Source organism: Martes martes, assembly GCF_963455335.1.
Source record: "Martes martes genome assembly, chromosome: 8".
In the NCBI taxonomy this organism is placed as follows: Eukaryota; Metazoa; Chordata; class Mammalia; order Carnivora; family Mustelidae; genus Martes; species Martes martes.
In genome coordinates this window covers 85,130,996-85,144,766 of record NC_137895.1, presented here as the reverse complement: position 1 = coordinate 85,144,766, position 13,771 = coordinate 85,130,996, and positions in this window count along the sequence as shown.

The window sequence follows — 13,771 nt, the reverse complement described above, 5'->3', positions numbered from 1 at the left end:
AAATGTGCAGGATATGATTCTCGGTACCCAAACTTGGGTATGCAATAAATATAATTTTACTTTCTACGGTACAACCTAATATTTACTCTGAATCTCATTCCATCAGAGTGGGTGAAAATATATTATTGTCTTCCTTAGGGTTTCTCTCCCCACCCCACCCTAATGTCTGCCACATTTCTTGGGCTAAAGTGCTTGGGAACGGGGCCTACCTGCTTCCTGGTGGTCAGTCCACACAAGTTGCGGCGGAGTTTTTTACCTTTGTACTAGTGCAGCAGCTCTATTCCATGCCGTAGTTAAGGCACAAGAAAACTTTTGTCATGCTAGTGTTGAATTCTCTGCCTAGAAGAATTAAGTTGCTAAGGGATTGGTCTGTTCAGTATTGACCAATAGAGGTTACTCATCCACTGGTGACAGATTATTCATTCCCTTCCGGCTCAGGGTCTCTCGTGAAGTTGCAGTCAGATGTCAGCAGGGACTGTAGTCATCCAAAGGCTTGAGTGGGGCTGGAAGAATTTCTTCCAAGGTAGCCCACTCCTGTAACTGACAATTAGGTCCTAGCTGTTAACTTGAAGGCTGAGTTTCTCTGCACGTGGGCTCCTCCTTAGGGCTGCTTAAAGGTCCTTATAGCAAGAGAAGTGGTTTCTTCTCTTCCAGAGTGAGAAATCCCAGTAATGAGAATTAGATGGAAACTCTCTTTAAAACTTAGCCTCAGAAATCACATAGCAATCACTTCCTTATAATAACACCCTATTCCCAGGCTCTTGCCCTGGATCCTGTGCCCCAGAGGGCCTCAGTTTTGGAGGGCCTTCCTGTAAATATCTAGGTGTCCCTTATGTGCCTGGGACCAGCCAGAGCTGCAGTGCTATTAAGAGGAAACCAGACCAGTCCCTGAAAGAGCCCTGTCCCCAGTTCCTCTCCTTTATGGCATTCTCTAATCCCATGTTGCCTGAGAAACTCTGAAACTCATGTTTATGGGGTCATCCCAAGGCCCTGAGACCAGGTCTCAATTTTAACAGGGCGTCCTGATGAGCCAACTACTCTTTCTGGCCAGTACAGTATTCCTTTTGGGGAATCAGGTGAGATTGTCTCTGGGATGGTGCTGATAACCCTATCTGTAGTCACGTGGAAGATGAGGTCAGGCCTCTGGGCTACGAACAGAGTTTCCCCAGCCCTTGGACTGGAGTCGTATGTATGGGTCCCTGCCTTGACCCTCTCTTTTCAGTGTTCTGACTGTGGAGCTACTGGTGGTCCATAGTGCCAGCAGACAGTAAAGAGGCAGCCAGCATCTTTTCTCTTGTACATCACCACATACCATTGCCCCACTGTCTAATCCACTACTTGCACCCAGGGCAGTAACTCCATTCCCTCCAAAGGCCCTGGGACACATATCAGGCAATCAGCTGGGAGCAGCCCCACCTTCTCCTCCAATATAATTTTGGGGTGCTTTTGAGACTGTCACTTCACAACACCAATAGGCCCTTTCCAACTGATGTCCTCTTTTGTTTCAAAATGATGTAGTGATAAAATGCCCTTCCCATGTCAGTCTTAAGTCATGCCATATGAGGCATGCACAAATGGCCTCAGCCCTCTTGCTGCACCGGTGGATCTCCCCCCACATATTCCCTGTTGCTGGTGGTGTATGGAAGATAGGGATGCGGTCAACATTGAAAGAAATCAGTGTGGGAATGCTATGATTATAGAATACAAGAGAAGACATGGTTGGAATAGGTGTTGGTCTATGTTTCTGGCATAAAATTCTGAATGAAAATTTACCGTGACCATACAAAAAATTATTGTTCAAAATTTCCTCATATTCTGGGTAAGACTTCCATTTGTGGTCATCATCAACAGAGCACAGTAATAATTTTTGAGAAAGTCAAGGGCAACATGATAAATGATATGGTGTCATATAGCCAGGAGTAAATAGATAGTGTAGAAGAACTACAGAGACAAGAATATATTTATTGGTTCAATATAAAAAGTTTCCAAAGAGCCATGACATCGTATTTACAGTATTACTATATCTTCTCCTGGTAGGAGATAGAACACTAGCCGGGAATGACATATTTGACAATAACATGAAGAACATGGTGGGGGGTAGGAAATAGGTGAAGGGGGGATTAAGGGGTATAAGCCCATATTCCCAATCATCAAGCTATACTGCCTGTCATTGTAAAATTGACATGTATTGTTAATATACTTTTGTGAAGTTGTGTGTGTGTGTGTTAATTTAATAAAACCTTTGAAAGAAAATGACAGTTTTACCTGACTTGCAGCGCTAGGGATGTATAAGATGGTGGAGAGGAAGGTGGGAAGATAGCAATAGGTTCTACATTCCAAAATTTGGGGAGGAGAATGTGATGGAGTTAAAGAGAGGGAAAGCAGCCTGAATTCCTCAGCCTAGGGCAAGGATGAAGAGGAGAACAGGAAGAGGGGGCAATCTGGGAATGACTTGAGGCCCTTGGTCTAAATTCAACCTTAGGGGAACCACTGTGGTTTCCCAGCAAGTAGAGATAAACATGGCTTCCCTGAAGTCATTTTTTTCTGTATCTCACACCTCTCCTTGTCTACTTTTACAGCCTCGATACCTCCTTCTGATCTCAAATGCACCGACCTTGTTCTGCCCAGTCGTTCTGAGAATAAGCAGCTCACAGGAATAAAAGACATTAAAATCCACACCATCACTTATAAGTGTGTGCGAGCATTTAATATTCTGTTTAAAATTCAGGAGGAGGCTTTTCACTTCCCAGATCTCATTTGCATATCCATTGACGCCTGAAGGACAGGAATGAAGAAAACTGAGTTTTCTTTCTTCCAACCTCAGCATTATGGGCAATTATTACTGAAGACTGGTAGGAGAAAAGAAATACCTAAAAATATAGCTTGCAGTATTTTTTTTAAAGATTTTATTTATTTATTTGACAGACAGAGATTACAAGTAGGCAAGAGAGGCAGGCAGGGAGAGAGAGGAGGAAACAGGCTCTCTGCGGAGCAGAGAGCCCAATGTGGGGCTCAATCCCAGGACTCTGGGATCATGACCTGAGCCAAAAGCAGAGGCTTTAACCCACTGAGCCACCCAGGCGCCCCTAGCTTGCAATATTTTTTAATATTGATTCAGCCCCTTCTAACTTTGGAAAGCAGTGATAATAAAAGATTATTAGAAGAATGCTTTACTCTTTTCAAAGTAATTTTCAGTGTTTCACTTTGCATAATAGTAAGAAGATAATGTAGACATGATTAATCCCATTTTACAATGAGGAAACTGGAACCCAGATTAAATCAGTTTCCTTAAAGACCTATCACAGATGCTTCATTTTTGGAAATAATTAGCTCTTTCCATATCACTGTGGGCCTCCCGCCTGAGCTTCAGGTCAGTTACTTGAGTATTTCCCACCCCTCCAATGTCCACATTTTTCTCTTCTCTTGCTGTTTCCAAGCTGCAAATCCTCTGCCAGCCTCTCCATCTGCTTGTCTTGGTCTTCCTCCTGTCACGTAGCACAGATAGTAAAGGTACTACACTTGTATAACAATTGTTCACTGCATTAACTCCTGTGTTGCTATTCACAACTGATGATCAAACCTTTTCTTCATCCTTAAGGCATTGATATACTTTTTTTTCTTGGCCTTATTGTGATGGTGTTCAAGTAGGTCCTGATATTCTTTAAGACTCTTCCCTTCAAGAGGTGAAGTCTAATTCTCCTCCCCTTTGGTGTGGGCTGGATAGAAGGACTTGCTTCTAACAAATACAATAAAGTAGAAAAGATGATGGCCAGAAAGACTAAATCATGAAAAACACCGTGACATCCTCTCTGCTCTCAGATCACTCATGGCCAGCTGCCATGTCAGGAGGAGACTCAAGCAGCTTGGTGGGATGGCCCAGGTGGTGAGGAACTAAGGCCTTTTGCTGACAAGCTAGCAAGGAACGGAGGCATCGTGCTGACAGCCCTGGGAGGGAGGCTTCTTCAAAGTAGTCCAGACTGCTAAGAACTAGATCCCCAGGCAGGAGTTTTATTGCAACCTCGTGAGAAAGGCTAAGCCAGAAGCACCCAGCTAAGCCTCTCCCAGATGCCTGACTCTCCGAAACTATAAGATCATAAAGTTTTTGTTTGGTTCAAGCCTCAAAGGTTTGGGTAGTTTGTTCAGCAGAAATATATAACTAAGAGTCTTACTCCGTCCTCCCCTGATTCCAGCTGACAATGTGACAAAACTTTGAGGGCCTCGGAGCTTGAGCACAGGAGGGTATTAACCATGAGCGTACAGGGGGAACTAGAATCCATGGAAGAACGAGACACAGGATCCGATTCGTGTTTTAACACCATCATTCTAGCTGATTTGTGGCAAATGGATTGTAAGAGAATGAGAGTGGCACCCAAGAAAGGAGAGTCAGGCTATCAAAACAGAACAAGTGACAGAGAATGAGGGCTTGGATGGGAGTCAACTAGTGAAAATGAAGACAGAGTGAAGCAAATGGATACTTTTCACTGTATGAAGAAGTTTTTGTTTCGTGTATGGGGAGGGGAGGGGAAGGAAAAACAACCTGGCTTCTGTCCAAAATCATTTTCTTCGAGGCCCCAATCCCTTCTAACTGCCAAAAACAAAAATCAAATGGGCTTTTTCTAATCCTTCTCCTTGAAACTACCACTTTCTTTGGCTTCGCTGCCACAGCACTACTTGACTCTCCTTCTCCTTCGCTGCTTCCTTTCTGTCCTTACGTCTGCTTCCTCCATATCTATCAGCAGCACGTTCTCTCCTTTACTCAGGTTAAACTTAGAGGTATTCTCAACTCTTCTCTCTCTCTCCTTTCTTCAGCAAATACGTGTCAAGTACCTAATATGCACGAGATTCCATGTTAAATACTAGAGATGTGCTTGTTCAAAGGTACAGCCCCTACCTCCATGGAGTTTTCACGCTAGTGGGAAAGAGACGTCAAACCAAAACTCACATAAGTGAATATATACAAGGAGTGTAGGGGTTTCTTTCCAGTCCAACTGCCTCTGCTTTAATTTTTTTCTTAGGTAAAATTGATACATAACAAATTGCATATATTTGAAGCTTCAAATTTCATGAGTTTTGATATGAAACCATCATCATTTTTTTAAAGATTTTTTATTTCTTTGAGAGAGAGTGAGAGCCAGAGAGCTCACAGAGGGAGAGGAAGAAGCAGACTCACCGGTGAGCAAAGAGCCCGATGTGGGGCTCAATTCCGGGACCCTGAGATCATGACCTGAACCAAACACAGACACTTAACTGACCAAGCCACAGGTGCCCCGAAACCATCATCATAATCAAGATAATGGACATATCCAATATCCCCCCCACCAAACTCTTTCATGCTCCTTCATAATCTTTCCTGCCTTTATCCTCCCTTATCCCTAGGCAGCCACTGATCTGGTTTCTATCATTGTAGATTAGTTTGAATTTTCTAGAATTTTATATGTGTATTCATACTGTATGGTCAAACGGTTTGGCCTCTTTTAATCAACATAATTTTTTGAGATTCAACCATCATTATAGTATTGTAGTATCTATTCTAAGAACTAAGAACATTCATGTATGAATCTTTGTGTGCCCGTGTGTTTCCTTTTCTCTGGGGTAAATATCTAAAATTAGAATGACTGCATCACATGGTAAGTGTATGTTTAACTTTTTAAGAAATGCTAACCTGTCTTCCAAAGTGGTTTTACCATTTTATGCTCCCACCAGTAGTATGTGAGATGTCAGTTTTCTCCACATAATCACCAACACTCAGATCAGACTTTTTAATTTTAGGTGTATAGTGGTATCTTATTGTGGTCTTAATTTGCATTTCCCTAATGACTAATGATATTGAATGTTTTTTCATGTGTTTATTTGTCATCCATATATCTTCTTTGGTGAGTGATCTATTCAATTTTTTTGCCCATTTTTAAATTTTTTTAATTTTTTTAAAAGATTTTATTTATTTATTTGACAGAGAGAGATCACAAGTAGGCAGAGAGGCAGGCAGAGAGAGAGGAGGGGAAGCAGGCTCCTTGCTGAGCAGAGAGCCCGATGCGGGGCTTGATCTCAGGACCCTGAGATCATGACCTGAGCTAAAGGCAGAGGCTTAACCCACTGAGCCACCCAGGTGCCCCTTGCCCATTTTTTTAAATTGGGCTGTTTATTTTCTTGTTATTGATTTTTGAGACTTATTTATATATTCTAGATACAAGTCCTTTGTTAGATATGTGATTTGCAATATTTTCTCCTGGCTTGTGGCTTGTTTTTCTCTTAAGAGTGCCTTTCAGAGGTACCTAGCTGCCTCACTGAGTAGAGGATGCAACTTTCATCTCAGGGTTGTGAGTTCAAGCCCCACATTGCTCATGGAGCCTACTTAAAATACAACAACAACAACAAAACAAAAACTCAATGCCTTTCAAAGAGCATTGGTTTTTAATTTTAATGAAGCCCAATATGTCAATTTATTCTTTTACAGATTGTATTTTGGAATCATAGCTAATAATTGCCTCACCCACATCACAGAAAAGGGTGAACTATAGCCTGAAGGAGCAGATTAAAGAGAACAAGACCAAAGATTAAACCGACCTCTAGGGTAGGCATTGTGCAAGGTAGGTGGGGAAGGAAGGAAAGACCCAGTTGCAGACTTTGGGTGGATTTCAGAGTAGTAGAGTGCTGGATATGGTTAGTTCACATTCGTCATATATTCCCATCTCCTCCTGGTATGCTTTCCTGCACTGCAGAGGCTGAAAAGCTAAGGATTATATTTCTCAGAAGGCCTCACAGGCAGTCAGATGTATTTGGGTGAGATTTAGAAGGCAGAAGTGAAACAAAGGGCATTGTACTGCAACTTTGGCTATTTCTCCCGCAGACAAGTTCATGGAGATGTGATATATTTGTACAGCAGTGATTCAGTGATGTCTCCTGCTTTGTAAATATTGGGAGGTGGTTGCATCAGAGTGTAGCAGCAGCAACATCCTGATCATCACTTCCAGATCTCTGGATCACACTTGTAGCCACTTGTTCTTAGACCCAGTCATCGGCGGAGACCTCCAGATACACCACGCTCCCTGACTGTGGCAGAGGGAGCAGCTTCCTTGGCAGAGTTTCAGCCTGCAGTGGGCTCCTCTAGAATTTCCAATTGATTTTGTAAGCACTGTGTCCTAGTGTCCTCAAAATACTCGGAGGAATTTTTGTCTCCTGCATTGAACCCTGAGTGATACAAGCAGACAGATTGTATCTGGGAGGAATGGTAAAGAATAAAGGGACAGCCGTTGTGTGGGAAGAATGTGATAATATATGAAGCCATTCATCTGTTCAATGAGCATGTGACAGACATGAAGTGGGTGGTATTGTTAGGTACTAGGAATATCTACCTGCCCTGAAGGAGCTTACACAATTTGATGATTTCATGGGATGATGACTGAAATACGTTGGGACACTATGTGCTCATGGACATGTTCTCACTTAAACTTGGGAAGTCATGAAAGAAGTGACCTGTAAGCTTTATTTTAATGGATGAGAGGAATTAGCCAGCAAAGAGGGAGGGAAAGCATTCTATGTGTAAAAGGGTGAATTATGAAGAAAAACTTTTAAATGTGTTCACATCCCCCTTACCCACCCTCCACATCTTCCCAGGAAAGAGAAGGAGAAAGGAAATGTGTGTTTCTCAAGGCTTGAGAGGAGGAGGCTAGAGATAATGTAGGAAATTCCTCAGTGGGGAGGGTGCAGGTAGAAGCAGGAGTTTAAAAGTGTTTCGAGTAAGGAGATGAAAGCATTTGACCTTAAAGAGATTCTGGTTGTCCCTAGAGATTAAGGATAAGACATCCGCATGCTGGCCTCAACTTTTCAGTCTTCTTTATTCCCTCACCTCTCACAAGAGAATCAGAATGGCAGGGGATTCCAAGGTCGAGGTCACGTTCAGCGCCAGGGTCACCACTTACTAGCATATGGCTTTGAACATATTATTTAACTTCATTTAGTCTGTTTGTTTATCTCTGTAATGAGGATAATGATAATAGCCCCCTCCTACAATGTTGTAAAGATAAAATCAGATAATGGATGTGAAAAAATTTTGTAAATTACAAAGCACTGTAAAAATATTAGTCACTATTATATAATAGGTATAACTAAGTCTTCCTGATTCTGTCTCAAGTATATCTCTGTTATAGATTGAAATGTGTCCTTCCTAAATTCATATGTTGAAGCCTCACCCCCATGGTGACTGTATTTGGTGATAGGGCCCTTAAGGAGGCAATTAGGGTTGAAGGAGGTCATAAGGGTGGGGCCTAATGCAATAAGACTGGCATCCTACTAAGAAGAGACGCTACAACCCTCTTTCTCCAAGTCTGAACAGAGGTTGAGACCATATGAGCACCTAGCAAGGAGGTGGCCATCTACAAGTCAGAAGAGAGGTCTAACCAGAAACCAACACCAATGGCACCTTGATCTTGGACTTCTAGCCTCCAGGACTGTGGGAAAATAAGTTTCTGTTGTTTAAGACAACAAGTCTACAGTATTTTGTTATGGCAACCCAAGCAGGCTAATTAATGTAATCTTTACCCATTGGGGAGGGTATGTGCTATGGTGAATGCTGTGAAGTGTGTACACCTGGCGATTCACAGACCTGTACCCCTGGAGCTAATAATACATTATATGTTAATTTAAAAATTTTTTTAAATGTAATCTTTACCTACAACTATTTCTCTTCATTCCCCCGCCCTTATTTGGTTCAGGCCTTTCTCTTTTCCATATCATCTCTGTAAACCTTTCTGTATTCTCAATTCTTATAAAGGAACCTTTCCAAAGGGCGTATAGTGGAAAACCATCTAGGATACAGAACTATCCACCACATAGGACAAACTCCTCACCGGAGCACAAGTGTCCTCTTGAACTTGATCTGACATGCCTCTCTAGCTTTGTCTCCTGTCCTCCTGCTACACACACACATCCTATGCTTCAGCCTCACTGAAATCCTTACCATTGCTCAGACATCCATGCACTTTGATAATTCATGAAATTTTGGCCTATAATTTTTCCTCCTTCCTGAAATGTCCCTTCCCGTCCTGATCACCACTCCTTCCTTCACCTTCTCATCACACTGTCTCAGCTTTCCCTCTGGCACATCTATTTCTCTTTCAGCCCTGGCTCAAGTGTCCTCTGCTCTCTGAAGTCCCCCTTTTATAGGCCCACCCTCAGTTCTCTTGGGAACATTTGGCACACCCCTCTTTTTCAACACTTATCACATTGTTTTGTAAATATGTTGAGACTCTTTGCTAGGAGATTGTGAGCACCTGAAAGAAAGAAACCTAGTCATCATTGAATCTCCTGTCATGCTCATGAAACAAAGGAGGTACTGGATACATATGTTTCAAATAAACAAACAAAAAAATCCCACAGTCCAGACAAGACACAGACACAAAATTAAACAACAGAGAGCCGGAGAGGAACCAAGAGTTATGTATCTGGTATCCTACATAGCACCTAACACAGTGTCTTGCATGCAGTAAACTCTCAGTAAATGTTGATCTAAATAAAAAGTAAAAGTTGTAAATGAAAAGTTGTAAATGAAAAGAAAATAAGAGTCATGATCATTTAAATCTGGGAGAACTCCAGGATGGAACTTAAAAGCTGGTATCCACCACCGATTCCGTCTGATGCCTTCACACTCAGTCCATATTCCTTCTCCTCTCTACCACCTTGTCTCCCCTGCCTGTCAGCTCTTTTGAAGTCAGGGTGTCTCTTGTTCATCTTTGCATCCTGCATTCTTTCTCTACTTACTAGTATCTAGCCAGTCACTTTGCACAAGACAGACATCCAGTAGATATTGGATGCATTTTTGTTAATAACCAAAGATTATGCTGAGTATGGGTGAGATTTGAAGAGGCTGCATAGAAGAAAGCAAGAAATCCAAAGCAGGGACCCAGCCGGGTTATATTCATTCTCTATTACTACTTTAACAAATTACCACAAACTTAGTGGCCTAAAACAACACAGATTTACTATGTTACAGTTCTAGCGGTTAGATGTCTGAGAACAGGTCTTCTAGGGGTAAAATTGAAGTATTAACAGGACTGTGTTCCTTCCAGAGGCTCTAGGGAAGAATCTATTTCTTTGCCTTTCCCAGTTTCTAAAGGCTGCTGCATTCCTTGGCTTACAGCCCTGCATCCCTCCAACTTCTGCTTCTGTTGCCATGTCTCCTCTCATTCTGACCCTCTGCCTCTCTCTTAGAAGGGCCCTGGGGATTACATTGAGTGCACTCAGATAACCCGCAATAATCTTCCCATCTCAAGATCCTTAATTGAATCACATTTGCAAAGTCCCTTTTGCCATGTAAAATAACATTCACAGGTTCTGGAGATTAGGGCAAGGGCATTTTGGGGAGCCATTATTATGCTTAGCACAGAGAGCTAAGCTGAAGACAGAAGAATGAACAACTGATTTTGGGGGTGGACATTTCCAGCCGGAGCAAAAGTTTCATAAAATATTAGAGCCAGGTAAGATAAGAAAAATAGATTTGAAAGGGCAATGAGGTAGAGACAATACAGACCTTTGAGTACCAGATTAAGTTTTGGCTTTATCTTTTTTTTTTTAACAAGATCATGGGGTGATCTTATTGCACATTAAAGTTTGATAACCATTGTAATGGATAAAATTTTCAGGTTTCTGCTTTTCTGTTTGTTTGTTTTATTAACATATAATGTATTGTTTGCCCCAGGGGTACAGGTCTGTGAATCATCAGATTTACACATTTCACAGCACTCACCATAGCACATACCCTCCCCAATGTCCATAACCCAACCACCCTATCCCCCACCCCCCAGCAACCCTCAGTTTATTTTCTGAGATTAAGAGTCTTTTATGGTTTGTCTCCCTCCCAATCCCTTCTTGTTTCATTTTTTCCCTCCCTACCCCCCATGACCCTGCCCTGCCTCTCAAATTTCTCATATCAGAGAGATCATATGATAATTGTCTTTCCCTGATTGACTTATTTCACTTAGCGTAATACCCTCTAGTTCCATCCATGTCCTTGCAAATGGCAAGAGTTCATTTTTTGATGGCTGAGTAATATTCCTTTGTAGATATATATACCACATCTTTTTATCTACTCATCTGTTGATGGACATCTAGGTTCTTTCCATAGTTTGGCTATTGTGGACATTGCTGCTATAAACATTCGGATGCACATGCCCCTTCGGATCACTACATTTGTATCTTTAGGGTAAGTACCAAGTAGTGCAATTGCTGGGTTGTAGGGTAGCTCTATTTTCAACTTTTTGAGGAACCTCCATACTGTTTTCCAGAGTGGCTGCACCAGCTTGCATTCCCACCAACAGTGTAGGAGGGTTCCCCTTTCTCTGCATCCTCTCCAACATCTGTTGTTTCCTGACTGTTAATTTTAGCCATTCTGACTAGTATGAGGTGGTATCTCATTGTGGTTTTGATTTGTATTTCCCTGATTTGGCTTTATCTTTTATAAAGTTAGAAACTTTGAAGTTGTGTGACCAAGAGTTAACAGTGAAAGCAGTCTAGCAGACTCCAGAAGTCCCTAAAGTATGTACATTTGATGGTCAAGCAAAACCAAAAATAAAAGGCTGGGGACCAAAAGACTACACAAGGGTAAATACTCTGCTGTTTACTACCCTACTGAGTCTCTTCTTTCTGTTGGATGTTCTTTGAACAACTGCTAAAGTGATTGATGAATTATTTCCTCTTTTGAATTCTCAGTTTTCTGTTTAGTACAAGTCTTCAGTATATTATAACTCTTCTGCTTTAAGAAAGTCTATTACAGCAGTTGGGAAAGCATGTGTTTGGAGTGGAGGGGGAGGAAAAGATGGGATAAGATATGACTTGACTAATTTGTCCAACTGTTTGGAAGGAGCTGAACTTCACAGGAGAGTTTCAGTGGTCTGACAAGACAGGAAAACTCCTCCACTTTTGGGTTGTAAGCAATAGAAACAATGCAGACTGACTTGCGAAGGAGAATTTACCAGCTTTAAACAGCATCCAATGATGATGATTTCCAAACTGATACTACCACCCTGGATCGCCAGATTCATTTATATCCAATTGCCACATGACTACTTCTACTTGGATGTCCAGTCATCAAATCAAACTCATCACAGCCAACACCCTGTTTTTAATCTTCCCTTTCTGGCTTTCCCTCAACAAACCTACTCCTCTCTCCATTTTGGTTAGTGAAAACTCCACCTTCCCAGTTGCTCAGGTCAAATAAAACCTTTGAATGTGGAGGGTGAATAAAAGATAATTCCAAAGTGCCAAACAATTCTATCGGTTCTACTTTGACCATTTCTGGGGCTCCTGCCTGGTTCAGCGAGTAGAGCATGTGACTCTTGATCTCAGCGTTGTGAGTTCACACCCCAAAGTGGGCATGGAGCTTATGTAAATAAGTAAGTAAGTAAGTAAATAAATAAATAAATAAATAAGTTTAGAGATAACTATGTTTGTATCTATAGACAAAACGTGGCAAGAAAAAAAGTTAAGGAAAAAAAAAAGAATCTGAGCATTGCTCTCCACCTGTACAGCTACCGTGGTTCAAACCACCACCATCTTTCCACCTGTATTGTCTCACACTGGCCTCCTAGCTGTTCCTCTAACACATGACACATAGTAATGGACTTGCCATCCTCTCTGTCTGGATCATTCTTCCCTCAGATATCCACCTGGCTTACTCCCTTACTTTCTTCAGATCTTTATCTAAATCCAAATGTGATCTTATTACTGAGGCCTTCTCTGACCATCTTATTGAAAATGCTAACCTCTCTTCCACCTCTGTCCCTTTTTAGTTTTATTTTTATTAACACTGATCATTAATGTTTGATTGTAAGTGTAAATTCCGAAAGGGCAAGGTATACGCCTTTTTTGTTTACAAATGTATCTTCAAAGCTGAAAACAGTATCTGACATATAATAAGCTTTTCAGCAAAAATTTGTTGAAAAAGTAAGGCAAAAGTCAAGGTGATAACTTCAGGAGTAGTTAGATTCAGGTTTTCAGCTTGTTGCTAGGACTCTGTCCCTGTCTCTAAGCTTTACTTCCCCCAGCAGGCTTGAGGTGTGATGTGTGATGGCATGATGGCTACCAGCAGCTCCAGATTTACATTCTAACAATCCAGCAGCCCTAATGGAAACAGAGTGTCTCTTTTCTGGGTTTGGGTCAAGTGCTGATCCCTAAAACATTCTCTGAGGGTAGGGAAAGAAAATACTGTGACTGGCAGGGCCTAGGTCATAGGGCCCCATGGAAAGGGGGTGAAGTTCAGCTCCATTTGGACTGAGAACAGAGGACTGGTAGTTCCCTAAGAGGAAATGGGGCGCTATTACTTGAAGAAAAGGGATGGAAGCTAGGCTAGTAGAAACAACAGATGCTCATCACATCAGCAGACCTAGCCCAGAAGAGCACTCTTCTTCTTTTTTTTTAATTTTTTTTATTTTTTTATTTTATTTTAATAAAAAAGAGCACTCTTCTTCTGCACCTCCATTTTCACAAACAGCCTGATTAACCTCTGAACTTTGGTTAGATTCTCTCCTCCTACATGCCGTCTCACCTGTCTCTGTCACTTAAGGTCTTCCTCACCTCTCAGTGCCCAATTCAAATGAGTCCCTTCTAACTCTTAACAGATGTGGTCTCTCTTCCTCTCCTGAGCATCCTAGTTGTTTCTACTTCTCTTTTGGCTAGCTAGCTTTACTCACCGTGCCCTATATTTTACATATTTGTATGTTTTACGAGCTCCTTGTGGAAAGGGCCGGATCCATTTCCCGGATGTCCAAGCCAGAGCCTC